At 32.3% G+C, this 13,923-nt stretch overlaps 2 pseudogenes across 2 annotated transcripts; both read left to right on the top strand.

Annotated features, from left to right (window-relative positions):
• Window positions 1-1,579: 1,579 nt before the first annotated feature.
• Window positions 1,580-5,707, top strand: LOC111277100 (U11/U12 small nuclear ribonucleoprotein 48 kDa protein-like; annotated as a pseudogene). The gene is made up of 5 exons (XR_016343676.1): window positions 1,580-3,001; window positions 3,409-3,523; window positions 3,928-4,035; window positions 4,432-4,909; window positions 5,314-5,707. The product of XR_016343676.1 is annotated as a U11/U12 small nuclear ribonucleoprotein 48 kDa protein-like (transcript).
• A 260-nt stretch (window positions 5,708-5,967) lies between these two features.
• Window positions 5,968-9,936, top strand: LOC111277099 (U-box domain-containing protein 9-like; annotated as a pseudogene). Its single transcript, XR_016343675.1, has 4 exons — window positions 5,968-6,370; window positions 6,482-6,572; window positions 6,801-7,964; window positions 8,690-9,936. The product of XR_016343675.1 is annotated as a U-box domain-containing protein 9-like (transcript).
• Window positions 9,937-13,923: the final 3,987 nt, after the last annotated feature.

The following is a 13,923-nucleotide window of genomic DNA, read 5'->3' as shown; positions in this document are numbered from 1 at the left end:
TCACCATCCTTGAGTGTTCTTATGATATTGGTTTTGTATAAAAAAAAATGCAAATGAAAACTTGGTTAAGATCATGAAATTTTCATAAAAATATTGTAAAATGATATTATAATATGCAAATAATATGTGAATCGATTTTAAAACCATAGCAAGCGTGGGTATGTTGATAGTAAAAAATGACTAAATTATAAAAAAAGTCTTTGAAGTATTTAACATAATTTAACTAAATTCTTTATTATTATTTATCTAAATAAGTCAATCAACTCTTATTTTCTCTTATCAAAGCTCTTCTATTTTTATATCAATGACATGTTAGCATATTTTAAGATATATGAACAATGACAAGGGAAACAAAAGTACACATATGTAAAAAAAAAAAATTTTCAAAAAAAGATAATTTAATAAAAAATTTTATTAATTGATACCATAATTACAAATAATTATAAAAGTAATAATATATAAAATTAATAAAAAATAAAATGTCTAAATTTATGTGAAATTTAATAAAATTATTAATTATTTGATCATAATTGAAAACAATTAATTAAAAATGTATATAAGTAAAATTAATAAAAAAATCCACATTCATATAAAAAATATAAAAATGATTTTAATTTCCTTTTTACTAATTTCCTTATAAATATAAATATTTCCTTTTTATTAATTTTATATAAAGATATTTTTTATTAATAAATAATTATTATTTATTATATTTATTAAAATATAAATATGATTTATTAATAAATAATAATAATTATTTGTTAATAAAAAATATTTTTATATAAAATTATTAAAAGGGAAATATTTATATTTATATTAAAATTAGTAAAAAGAAAATTAAAATTATTTTTATATTTTTAATATGAATGTAGATTTTTTTTATTAATTTTACATATATACATTTTTTAAACTAATTATTTTCAATTATGGTATCAAATAATTAATTAATTTTTTAAATTTTTATATAATTATAGACATTTTTTCTTTTATTAATTTTACATATAAATATTTTCTTTTATTAATAAAATTATGTTTTACTTATATATATATTTATTACTTATTTTCAATCATGATTAAATAATTAATCATTTTTATTAATTTTTACATAAATTTAGGCATTTTATTTTTTATTAATTTTATAATTATTTTTAATTAAAATGTTAATTAATAAAAATTTTTATCAGATATTTTTTTGAAAAATTATTATTTTTACACATGATTTTTTTGCTACATCATTGTCTAAGATCTTAAAATATATCGACATATTATTAATATAAAGGTCAAAAGGCTTTGATAAAAAAATAATAATAAAAGTTAAAAAATTTATTTAGATAAGATAATAGTTATTAACAAATGATTGGTTTAATTAATTAAATTATTTTTTTTATGAAAAAATCTTAGATTCAATATCTATAATTATTTGTATTAAATTTTCAGGTATAATATATTTTATTTTAATTTAAAAAATTAAATAATTTATTTATCTTAAATTTTTTATCAAATAAAAAATAATAATAGTTCACGAACATTGTTAAATTGTTTTGAATAGGATTTTTTTTCATATTTTAACAACAAAAAAAAATAAAATTACGAAAAAGAAGGAAAAAATAGCTAAGCTGTAAGCTGCCAGGACCAAAAGGTTTGCGCTTTCTGTTTTAGAGCTCCACTGCTCCTGCAAAATTCAAAACGCCATGAACCCTTCTTCAATTCATCCCTCTTTCCCTTAGCAAGACAGTAACCCTAATTTCCCAATCCCTTCGCTCCATCGAAACCCTAACCCTGATTGCCCTTCCTGTCTCTCCACTGCTCTCTCCTTCCTCACCTCCCTCCTCTCTCTTTCCAACCAAACCCTCAATTCCCACTCTACCCTCACCAAATCCCTAAACCCCAACCTTGTCCCTTGCCCTTTCAACTCCAATAGTCTCCATCCCCCAGAATCCCTCTTTTCCCATTCCCTCCACTGCCCTTCCCCTCAAAATCTCAACCTTTACCCCCCAAATTACCGAAATACCCTCAAACCCCCTACAAATTTCCATCCCCGGACAACCTTTTTCAGGGAAAGCAATGCTCTGAACTTTGCCTTTCTTTAGATGATTACTTTTCTGATTTTGGGTCTAATTTCTTTTACAAAGATTGTCCCAGTGTTGTTAATTTGTTTGATGTTAATAACTCCAAAAAACTGTTTACTTTACCGGGCGTTTTATCCGTTGAATGTGTTAACTTTGAGGGTTTTAATAAAGGAGAGAGTAAGGTTAGTGAAAAAAAAGGGTTTAAGGGTTTTAGCTTCGGGTTTATGGGAAATTAGAAGGGAAGTTGAGAAGTGGGGAGATTACCCTGCTTTGTATTCGTTTAATGTTGTTTGTGGGATGTTGGGGTCGAAAATGGTGAAAGGAAGTGATCTGAGGAAATGGGTAATTGCTACTTCGCCGCGGTTTGGTGTTGTGATTGATGAGTATATGGGCGATCATATAGTTTTGCTGGTTAAGTTATGTTTGAAAGCTGTTGTGAGGGAAGCGGTTGGTTTGTTGGAAGTAGGGATGGAATATGGAGAAGCTAAGGAGAAAGAATTGGATGTGAATTTGGGGAGGAGAATGTTTGAATGTCCTGTTTTATTTCAAGTTTTTATGTGGTTAGGTTCTCAGCTTTCTGTTTTGTATGGTGACGTGAATGGGAAGTTCTTAACTATTAATATGATCAAACAATGTGTATTAGAAGGTGCATCACGGTTGTTGTTGTTTCCAATGGAAGAAAAGGTGACTGATTCACTCAATTTGGGTCAAGAATGACGAAGTTTGAAGGGTAATGGTGTTGAGGAAATTAAACTTGAGGAGCCAATTGAACAAAGTAATGAACCAGTTGAAACAGTCGATGAAAATATTGGTGTTGGGGTGATATTTGTATCCCAAGCAGCAGCAGCAGTTGCAGCATTGTATGAACGGAATTTCCTTGAAGAAAAACTAAATCATTTACGGGCTTCCCAACCTCTTTCAAGATACCAGCGGTTAGTTACCATTTTCAGTTCATTGTCTTCAGACAATCTTCCAAATATTGTTTTCTCCAAGGTTCTTATAACCCTGTCATGCTCTCTTCTTCACTCTTTTCATTTTGCTGTATTGTTTGCGGTTCAAAATTGTTTTTCTTTATTACTATTTTTTTTTATTGTAATGATGTCTCCTAGTTTTATTGTAAGAAGATTCAAAACTATGACCTAACATGAGACCCTAGAGTTATGGAATACAAGGCTTAGTTTGTTGTTGTTGTTGTTGCTGTTTATGTCTCTTAGTTTGATATTACCACTGAACTGAAATATATTCAGTTAATAACAAAAAGGTCATTGCCTCAGAATTGCTACATTTAGTTGGCATAATTGATGCTGACATGACTAATAGAGGTCTCCTTGACGTGTAGGATGGCTGAGCATGCTTATGTTTCAGAGATAGCTGATGCGGAGCAGAAGAAACGCCCTAACTATAGACCTATAATTGACCATGATGGGCTTCCTCGGCAGGCATCATCTAACGAGGTACAACTTCATCTATTTGCCAAATGTTTTCAGCTGCACCTGGCTTTGGAATTTGAAGCTATGCTGTAAGAATCTGGCTATTTTGATGTTACCATGGCATAAGGCTGAGAGCTGTGATACAAGTTTACATTACCTGGCTATGTGGACTTAGGTCCTGGAATTGAAACATTATGTCAACCTATTTTCATAAAGCATTCTGTTAAACTTGATTGACATAATAATTTTTCTCTTGAGATGGATAAGGGTTTTGAAGTTATGACCATAAAGAGCTGAAGTAGAACAGAGTTAATGACTGCTATTTGACTCAGAGCATATAGTGCATAATCTATATCACTAGTATGCTGCTTAGCATCTTTCTCTTTATTCTACTTGTTTCCTTACAATTCTTTTTCTGTTTATACAAGGAAATAAGTAGGACTAAAACAAGAGAGGAGATATTGGCTGAAGAAAGAGACTACAAAAGACGAAGGATGTCTTATCGTGGGAAGAAACTGAAGTGGACATCATTACAGGTGTGAAGTCTACTTTTGAGGTGTGATTGCCTTATCGGGATTCTGCTCTCTTGTTCGTTATATTATATTTGCTAACTGATGCTTCAACTACGAATGCTGATTTCTTTTTATTCCTTTACTTTTTTTTCGAAAAAAGAAACTTTCAACCCAGGATAGACTGTGAGAAGCCTACATACCTGCTAAGGGAGTGAAGAAATTTCCATTTATAATATCTTTTTCATTGTGCATGTCATGTAGTTCTAAAATGTTTCCTCAAATTATATACCTTGGTGAAGGAGGGTAACTTTTAGGAATCATTACTAACAAGACATTTAAATTCAGTTAATTTAGTCAGTTAATTTGCAAGGTTGTTATACTTCTCATGTAGTGCTTTAAGTTATTTCAATTTTTTTATAGGTTATGAGGGATATAATAGAGGAATACACTGACGAAATAAAAAAAGCAGGGGGTATTGGTTGCTTTGTCAAAGGAGTGGAAGAAGAAGGGTTGCTACCATCTAAATCACCAGTTACTTATGATCGTGCTGTGGATGCTGATGAGCAAAGAAAAAGTACCAGTGACATTTCTGAAGCAGCTAGAGGTAGCCCAAACCATTACAAGAGAGGATCACACTATGACCAGCTTAGTAGATCTACAAGATTTGAGGATTACTCGCGGAATGATTTTGAGCAATCAAGATGGCATGAGCTCCGTGATCTCCTTGAAATCTAAGGAGAAGCATAGTTAAAGAGAAACATAGAGAAGAGCATCATTCTGGAATCTCAAAAAGACACAGAAGTCATGGGCGATCAGATGAGTGAAAAAGTTATAGAAGGGAACATGATGATGCAGAATCCACTAGAGCCACACACTATGAGAGTGGAAGTTAGGGTTGGCATTGGGTCGGGTTCGGGGCGGGTTTTGCTCGCCCCGAACCCGACTCGACTTTATCATCAATAAACCCGGCCCCCGACCCAACCCGAAATTTTTTTATTTTTTCATACCCGACCCGACCCGAAATTAATAAAAATATTATTTTTTAAATATAAATATTTAAAAATATCATTATATAAATATATATATATAAATAAATAATTAAAAAATTAATTAAAAAATAATTTTTTAAATAATATCGGGTCGGGTAGGGTCGGGTATGCCTAAAACCCGACCCCGATTATTTTCTAACATTACCCGACCCGACCCGAAACCCGAAATTCAAAAAAAAAAAAACCGACCTCATAGGGTTGGGTCGGGTCGGAACCCGCCGGGGTCGGGTTGAATTCCCATCCCTAGTGGAAGTCGATACAGTGTTTCTAAATATAAGGATTACAAATCATCTTATTCTGTTTCTAATACTTCAGATGACTTTCATGTAAGAAAGGATGATCAGAAGTTGGACAGTAGAGACAGGAACCGAAGGAGTTCTTATGAGAATCATACATCAGGTTCCAGGGCACAAAATGGATTTGATGATGGATATAACCCTTCAGAATCTGTTGACATGTATGAAGACGATGTCTTTGTTGGTAGCAAGTATGTCAGACCAGAATGATATCATGGATGTGCCAGCAGATATTCTGCAAATGAACTATATCCTTATTCCTTGACTAGGTTCCTTTTTTGGGATGAGTTTATAAGCTATTATCCTTTAGATCAGATCTGGTGATTTTATTTATATAAAGTGTTGTTTTTGACATGGTTACTTTAATAACTTTGCACTTTGCGGTAAGAAGTCATCAGGCTTCAGCATTATCTCAATCTGTATCCTCCTTTGTATCCTTTATTTTATATTTTTTCTGTTTTTCCTGCTGGCTCTTTTTGATTTTGACATTTGCTTCTTGATTTTTCCCATTCTGAACCAATGTAACAAAGGAGACCTAGTGTTGGCATCTTCATTTTCGGTATCCGTTTTCTTCAGGACGTTACAATCTTCATTATCACGAGTTATGTCATCATGGAACTTTCATGAGAGCCATTAAGAGCATATTAACGTCTTTATCCATATCCTAATTTTCTTGGGATCATTATAGGTTGCTATTTATTTATCTAAAGTTTGTGTATTACTTTTTCTAAAGAAATCTCAGAATGGAGAGAAATTAATATGGGAAAAATACTGAGAACATTTTTTTTTTTTAATATTAAAGTGTGTCTATCTGATGACTCTATTCATGCCTCGTTTTAACATGAAGATTGGCTATGATTTAGATCTTTGTTCCCGCTCTTGTCTTTCTTTACTAGCAGGTTAATGAAACTTAAAATATTCTATGTTATGGTCAATTTCGCATTTTCTGCTATACTTTCAGGATGTTGCAGTTGGCATATTATACCTAACCACTTCAGGTTGCAATCAATGTTGGTATGCTCTGAATTTATTTTATGCACTTTCTATGATTGAGATCTTTATTTTCTGTTGTTTTAAGGTTGAAACTTATTAAAATGTCTAATGGTAAGCATACATATGTAAAAGGTTGCCAAAAGGAGAAGGTGGAAAATCCTTTGGCTAATGCAGAAACACTTGCAGTCTCTATCTTCTTGTACATTAATTGAAGATTTTACAGGTTTGATATGGTATCTTATAGCTTCAAACTACCCCTGCCAAAATTCTCTGGCAAGCATTTCCATGTCATCTTCATTGTTGTCATCGTCGTCGATATTGTTGATATCACTGTAATCATTAATGTTGTGATGTTTTCATGCATATTCTTGCTGCTTTTCATCTATATCTCTGTTTGTACAGGTTGCCTTCTTGATTTCAATCTCCTTACAGCTCTTGTTCATAATTGTAGATGGCAAGGGATGGACTTTTGGCAACAGGTTTGATCGGCCCTATACTTACTGCAGATTTTGCTGGAGGAAAGTGTGTGGAGTTTTACTATAATTTTTTTTTTTAAATTTGAGAGTGAAAATTATAGTTGTATAATCAATTAATCAGACTTTACTTCTAAAAAGGTTTGATAAATGTAATGACTTCATTATCTCCAAAATTCAACACGTTTCTCTTGCCAATAAGAACTTATGATAGAAGTCATTCTAACATAATATTGACTGTTGAGCCCCACTTCAGTCCTTGGTATGATGATATTTTGTACAGGTTGCCTTCTTGATTTCAATCTACTTACAGCTCATGTTCATATTTTTAGATGGCAAGGGATGGACTCTTGGCAACAGGTGTGATCGGCCCTATACTTGCTGCAGATTTTGCTGGAGGAAAGTGTGTGGAATTTTACTATAATTTTTTTTTTTGAGAGTGAAAATTATAGTTGTATAATCAATTAATCAGACTTTACTTCTAAAAAGGTTTAATAAATGTAGTGATTTCATTATCCCCAAAATTCAACACGTTTCTAAAATGGTTTGATCGGCCTTATACTTACTGCAGATTTTGCTGGAGGAAAGTGTGTGGAATTTGACTATTATTTTTTTTTTTTAATTTGAGGGTGAAAATTAAAAATTTAGTTCCTTTTTTCTTTCCAAGAAGCAAGAACCTGTCTTTTTTTAATCGCCAAAATAGAGGAAAGTGCAGAGCAAACTAGAAACAACATATAAGAAAATCCATTCAATCAACTCGATTTTCAATATTTTCTTTTACATTCTCTTCCTAGACACATTGCAACTTTGTTTCTGTTCATTGGGTATCAAAATCTTGTTCTTTCTATTCCTAAAGTACCCGTTTTTTTTTTTTAATGGCTGAAAAAGAGGAGTCAGAGGCAACTGGGGAAGAAACAGAGTTAAAGAAAGAACTGCAAAGGGTGGTGAAGATGATTCTTGAAGAAGATGGTTATGGAATTAAGATTACGATTGAAGCTATGAGAATCTTGTCCCGTTTAGCAGAATTGATGTTAAAGAAACATCTTGGTCTTGGAATGGACGATACGGTTTTACTTGAGAAATTCAAGTGCCCTCTTTCGGGTGAAATCATGGGTGATCCTGTAGTTTTGGCTTCAGGCCAGGTTAGACTTTAAAGCTTGAATCTTTTTTCTTTGTCCCTGTATTAGTAAATTGGTTTTCTTTATCATGCTTTAGACTGTTTGGATTTTGGTTGGTTTGTTGCATATTAAGGTTTTTGTCTGCTACTAATTCTTTCTTTAATGCTTTTTAATTTTCTTTTATTATTTCATTGATTCTTTTATCATTTCATGCATGTAAAGCCAAATTCAATTTCTTTTTTTAATGTGATCTACCCTTGTAGTTGGTCCTCGTTTTAGTTCCAGGCATAGGGAAACAACTGGCAAAGGTTCCATGTTTATTAAAATTGACCTTTACAATAGAGTTATGACAGAAATTTGTTACAATGGAAGTAAACTGTTTTATCTTGCTTATGCCTATGTGTTCTGTGTCTGTATATGTGGTGTGTTTCTCTTTTTTGAAATTGAGCAATTTGAAAGAAATCCCACGGTAACTTTGCAAACCTGATAGGTTGAAGCTCCAAGATTTTCAAATATGAAGCTATCCTCAGTTAGTTTCAGTTGGAAATGAATCTGGTGTGTGGCAGATATCCATGATTTTAATGAGGTTAAACTTCTCTAAAAAAGCTGTTTCTTGTCTGGTTAAATATCAATAGGTAGAGGGGCATTACTCTCAATCATATTGGTACATTACTGAATCTGCTAATAGCACACTGAGGGTTTTGTTTCTTCTTAATCATCTGCATTGACGGTATCTTCTCAATTTTCAGACTTACGATAGGCCACACATTCAGAAGTGGTTGAAGGAAGGTAACCTAACATGCCCTCTATTGAAACAAGTGCTCTCCCACTCTATCCTGACCCCTAACTGCTTGGTTCGGGAATTGATTTCACACTGATGCAAAAAAAGTGGCATTGCACTACCAAAATCCTATCAGGATATTGATGGAGAAACGATGACTGAGGTAGACCGAATGCACTTAAACTCATTGCTTGAAAAGATGTCTTCTTCCCTTTCTGATCAGAAGGAAGCTGCTAAAGAGCTTCGGAGACTAACAAAGACAACACCATCATATAGGGCATCTTTTTGTGTGTTTACTAAAGCCATCTCTAGATTGCTCAGTCCACTATCAGAAACCAAGGTTGAGTCAGATCCTGATCTCCAGGAGGATTTGATCACTACTGTTTTAAACCTTTCAATTCATGACAACAATAAGAAACCAGTAGCGGAAAATCCAGTTGTCATCCCTCTGCTTACTGAATCTTTGAAGTTTGGAACCATTGAAACAAGAAGAAATGCTGCAGCAGCTCTCTTCACATTATCAGCACTTGATTCAAACAAGTTCGTCATTGGAAATTCTGGTGCTCTTGCTCCTCTACTTCAACTCTTATGTGAAGGGCATCCATTGGCAATGAAGGATGCTGCCTCAGCAATATTCAACCTTTGTCTTGTATATGAGAATAAAGCAAAATTCAATGAAATAGGGGCAGTGAAGGTAACCCTGCAGAAGATCAAGGATGGCATACTTGTTGATGAGCTGTTGAGCATTCTTGCACTGCTATCTGCACATCACAAGGCTATTGATGAACTCGGGGATCTTGATACCCTGCACTGCTTGCTTCAGATCATAAGAGATAGCAGTTCCGATGGTACAAAGGAGAACTGTGTTGCAATCCTGTACAATGTGTGTTTAAATGATCTGACTTTGCTGATGGTGATCAGGGCAGAAGAAATTGAAAAACATACTCTAGCTGAACTTGCTGATACAGGGACTAAAAGGGCCAGAAGGAAGGCCAGTGGCATCATCGAGAAAATACATAAAGCTTTTCCAACCATGCATACAACTTGAGGAAATAAACCCAAAGGGAAGTCATTTTGTACCTGTATCCAGTCATTGTCTAAACAATAGTTCTGTGTTTTGCATTGCTTAGGTGGTCCTTGAAAACTGTGGGGAGCCATTCTTTGAATTTGACAAGCAATTCTAAAAGGATGCTCTAAGTATCCATGATTATGAAACGCCCAAAAGCAAGCATTCCTCAGCAATTCAGATTTAACTTAATTAATTCATGCTCTTATCTTTATAAGATAGCATCCGTTATTAAAGTTTAAATTCTTACATCTCCAACTTCTACTGTTGCAGATTATGACCTTCTTTAAAAAAAAAAAAAACCCTTATTACCTGCTCAAAGATCGCATTTCTTGTGATAATGAAAGCCCAAAATTAATGGACCTTCCTTTAGAAATCCACTACCTGAGAGGCTTTTATATCAGACGCATTATCCCCCTCTAAATGGACTTTTATAAAGCATCACATTGGATTTGTTTGCAACACTTCTCTGAAAGTAGACAAAACTTGGAAAGCAGAAGCCTAGAAATCAATTTTTTTTTTTCCCTTATTTTTCTCTTTTGTCTAGGAAGCCAACAAATCGGTGACACCAGAAATTGTACCAAAATGGTTAAAAATGCAGTCAAACAAGAGCGATAGATGCCTTGCTTGCTTTCACCCCTGTAAATCAGCAGCCAACAGAAAACTCAAATGTTTCTACTTTGCTTGTCAATTCAATCCAGAAAGTTTATGATCACGGCTCCGAATGACAGTAACTAATAGCATTAGCTCAAGATGGAAACATAGCAGACTACTCATATGATCTCTCAAATAATTCTCAAGAGCCACCTTAACTATCAACGTCCGAATTTCCTAAGGATGTGTCATGTGCTTTCCTGAAGATGATAGAGGCTATTGACAATATTCCTTTTCATCACTATCAGAACGCCTTTTGAAACCTTTAAAACTGCACCTCCAACGAAATATGGATAACCTCGACTATAAAGAGGACATAAGAAAATAGTAGGATATTTTTTCTTTTTGCAATTGTAATGCATGCCTCACTTTTAATGTTCTAATAATGCCATTATACATCTTAATTTGGATTGTTTTCTTTATATATGAGTTTCTTTATTTTCTTACTCTTCTTATTTTCTTTTATTATAATTATAAATTCAATTAATAAAGTCACTTCCCACAATTGCTAAGTTAGTACACGTTTGATTATCATATCATATTACAATGGAAGAGGGTTGACATCTAAAATTTTCACTACAAAGCAAGCTCATCCTGACCAAGAAAATACTCATCCAACTATCTTCATTAACATCCTATTAAAACATCACTTTATAATAAATTAATTAATCTTTAAATAAGATCATTAAATACAGCTCACATTTACTTACATGATTCTTTCTCAAGCTTTGCATAAATTTATCATTAAGTGTCAATTCCTTTGATTACATCATGTCCTTCCTCTCATACATAAGATTAAAAAAAAAACCCTAGGTACAAATAAATAGAGAATTCTTCTCTTTTAAGCTTCCTAAACATTCTTAACAATTTAACTTTAAATATTTGATTAACTTGAATGTTAAAAGCGCATCTCGAAAAATCAACTTTGCTTAATCATGTTTTTTTATCGTAAATTCAAATCATCTTTCATATAACCTCCAAATCACTAGTCATCCCACCAACACCCAATACACCTTCAACATCTCTCAACACTGCTTGCTTTCTGATTGAATTTTTTCTTAGAGCGCATTTGGTTCGCAGAATCATAGATTTTGAAGAAAAGTAAAATCTTCGAAAAAATGTGATACTTGAGATTTTTTTTCATTTTCAAGGTATCCCGCTTTTAGATTCACTCGTTTGGTTGGAGGAATCCACAAACATTAAATTCTGAATAATTATTGTAATCTCCTCAAAATAATAACTATAATCTCTAATTTTTATTAGGGGATTATTAAAAGTATTTTTTATCAAAAATACTTTGAGTAATACCTTCCAATTTTTTAAAATGAATTATTCAATAGGTATTACATATTATTATATTATATTGTGTTTCTTCATAATTACTTTTATTTTTATATTGACAATTTTTTTTCTGTTCAATTTAGGGGAATGTCTGTAGTTGTAAGAAAGCAAAAGTAAAATATGTGTCATTATCGATAAATGTGAAATTTATTCTTTTATGCTAAGTTTATTTAGATAAATGTTTCCTAAACCTACTTTATTTTTTAGGTATCTGATCAATCATGATATACTGAATGTGGATATTATATTCTTAGTTTTATGAGAGAAATAATTTTATATGATTTTATAACTACACAATTCAATGTTAGTATTAATTCCGTACAATACTAATATCTTCCAATAAAAAAGGCTGAATTATGTTATCGTTTATTAACATTTACTTTTGATTTTTTTTTTTATAATGGAAAAGTAAATGAAGTTTCACGAAAGATGAACTTGATGAAATCTGTAAAGAGTGGTCTAATTATATATTATTGTTCGCTACACCTTTGAGATTAGAGAATATTGGTTAGGTGTAAATGTACGCATTATATTGTTTATAATGTTTTTGACATGCCATGTTGAATGAATAATTTTTAATTTTCGATTGGGGTATTTGTTTAATATTATAAGTATATATTTATTTTATATCAATTGGTTGCTTATATAAATACACATATATTGAATACGATTATTTGAAAAAAATATTTTTATATGACAACGTTATCAGTTATAAATTCGAATGTGTGACATAATATTGAAGTACTATAATATTAGTAATTTAAATTTCAAAATGTAATTATAGTTTCACAAATATGTATTTGATTCACACAAGTAGGAATCCAATATAAATAAACCCATGTTTAACAACAAAGCAATGATTTGCATATTTATAACCTTCCATTTCTTGCCTTAATTAAATAAAAAGGTTTCCAAAATTATACAACAAATCTATAAACAACATGTAGTGCGATCTACATGTGTCTAAGATGAAGAAAGTCAAACAATGGGCGATATGCATTACATTTGTTTAATTGTTTCCTAATATAATTACTTCTAAATATAGCTGGCATCGTAAAGAAAAACTCAACTTTATAATTTTCTGTCATCATATACTTGTTGGGCTAAAAGCCTCAAATCCAATCACACCAGCGGAAGCGAAATCAAACAATAAATCAAACACACAAGAGACAATAATTTAACGTGGTTCGGTCCAACTGACCTACATCCACGGATGAGAAACAAGATCCACTAGTTGTAGAGAATTACAAACATACATCAAATCATCAACCTCACTCAATAATCAATACTCATAAGACACTCTCAATTTTCTCTAGTCCTATGAAGTATTCTCTACCCAAACAAACACAAACTCAAACTCTTGTGCACCCTTTCAACACAACCAAACACATACCCATATGTTCCCATACATCATACCTATGTGGACCCTCTCAATCTCCTCTAGTCCACTCACAAACAAACATACATACCCATAAGACGTAAAGCTCCAATACTCCTATGTGGTGTCTGTCCCACAAAACCCTACAACTCTCTTACATCTTTTTCTCATATCTAACCCTGTAGAGACTTCACTTATTTATAACCATACAAACTTGCCCATTAAAAATCCCTCTCCTCTTAGAATTCTTCTCCTATAAGTCAAACTTGCTTATTAAGAATCCTTTTCCTTTTAAAATTCTTCTCTTGCAAGTTAAACTTACCTATTAAGAATCTTCTTTCTCTTGGAATTCTTTTTTTGCAAGTCTTCTTGTCCATTAAACAATATCTGACAAATCTCAAACAAATCTCTTATGGGATTTGAGTCAATATTCCCAACAATACTCAATAGTGACAAATATTTCATCAGTCGTGAATTCGTTGAATTGCATTATTTTATTGAAAAGTAACCTTTTTTTATCCTTATGCTCCACTTTTGTCTTAAAATAAACTGAAATGTTTTTTATAACATTCATAACTCGATCATATGAAGCACCAATATTACCAATTTGATGCACCAACCCAACAATTGCTCCATCATCACTCCTAGCATGCTTTTTACCTGACAATGTTGTCTTAGTGTTATTCGAAGCTGCAGATACAATGTTGTCTTCATCATCTTCTCTCTCCTCATTTCCTTTGACATTAATATCAAAATTAGGAGA

Source organism: Durio zibethinus, chromosome 7 (genome assembly GCF_047325235.1).
Source record: "Durio zibethinus cultivar Kanyao isolate XHJ-2024 chromosome 7, ASM4732523v1, whole genome shotgun sequence".
Taxonomy (NCBI): Eukaryota; Viridiplantae; Streptophyta; class Magnoliopsida; order Malvales; family Malvaceae; genus Durio; species Durio zibethinus.
The sequence above is the reverse complement of the archived record's forward strand: the minus strand, read 5'-3'. Positions and strand labels throughout refer to the sequence as shown.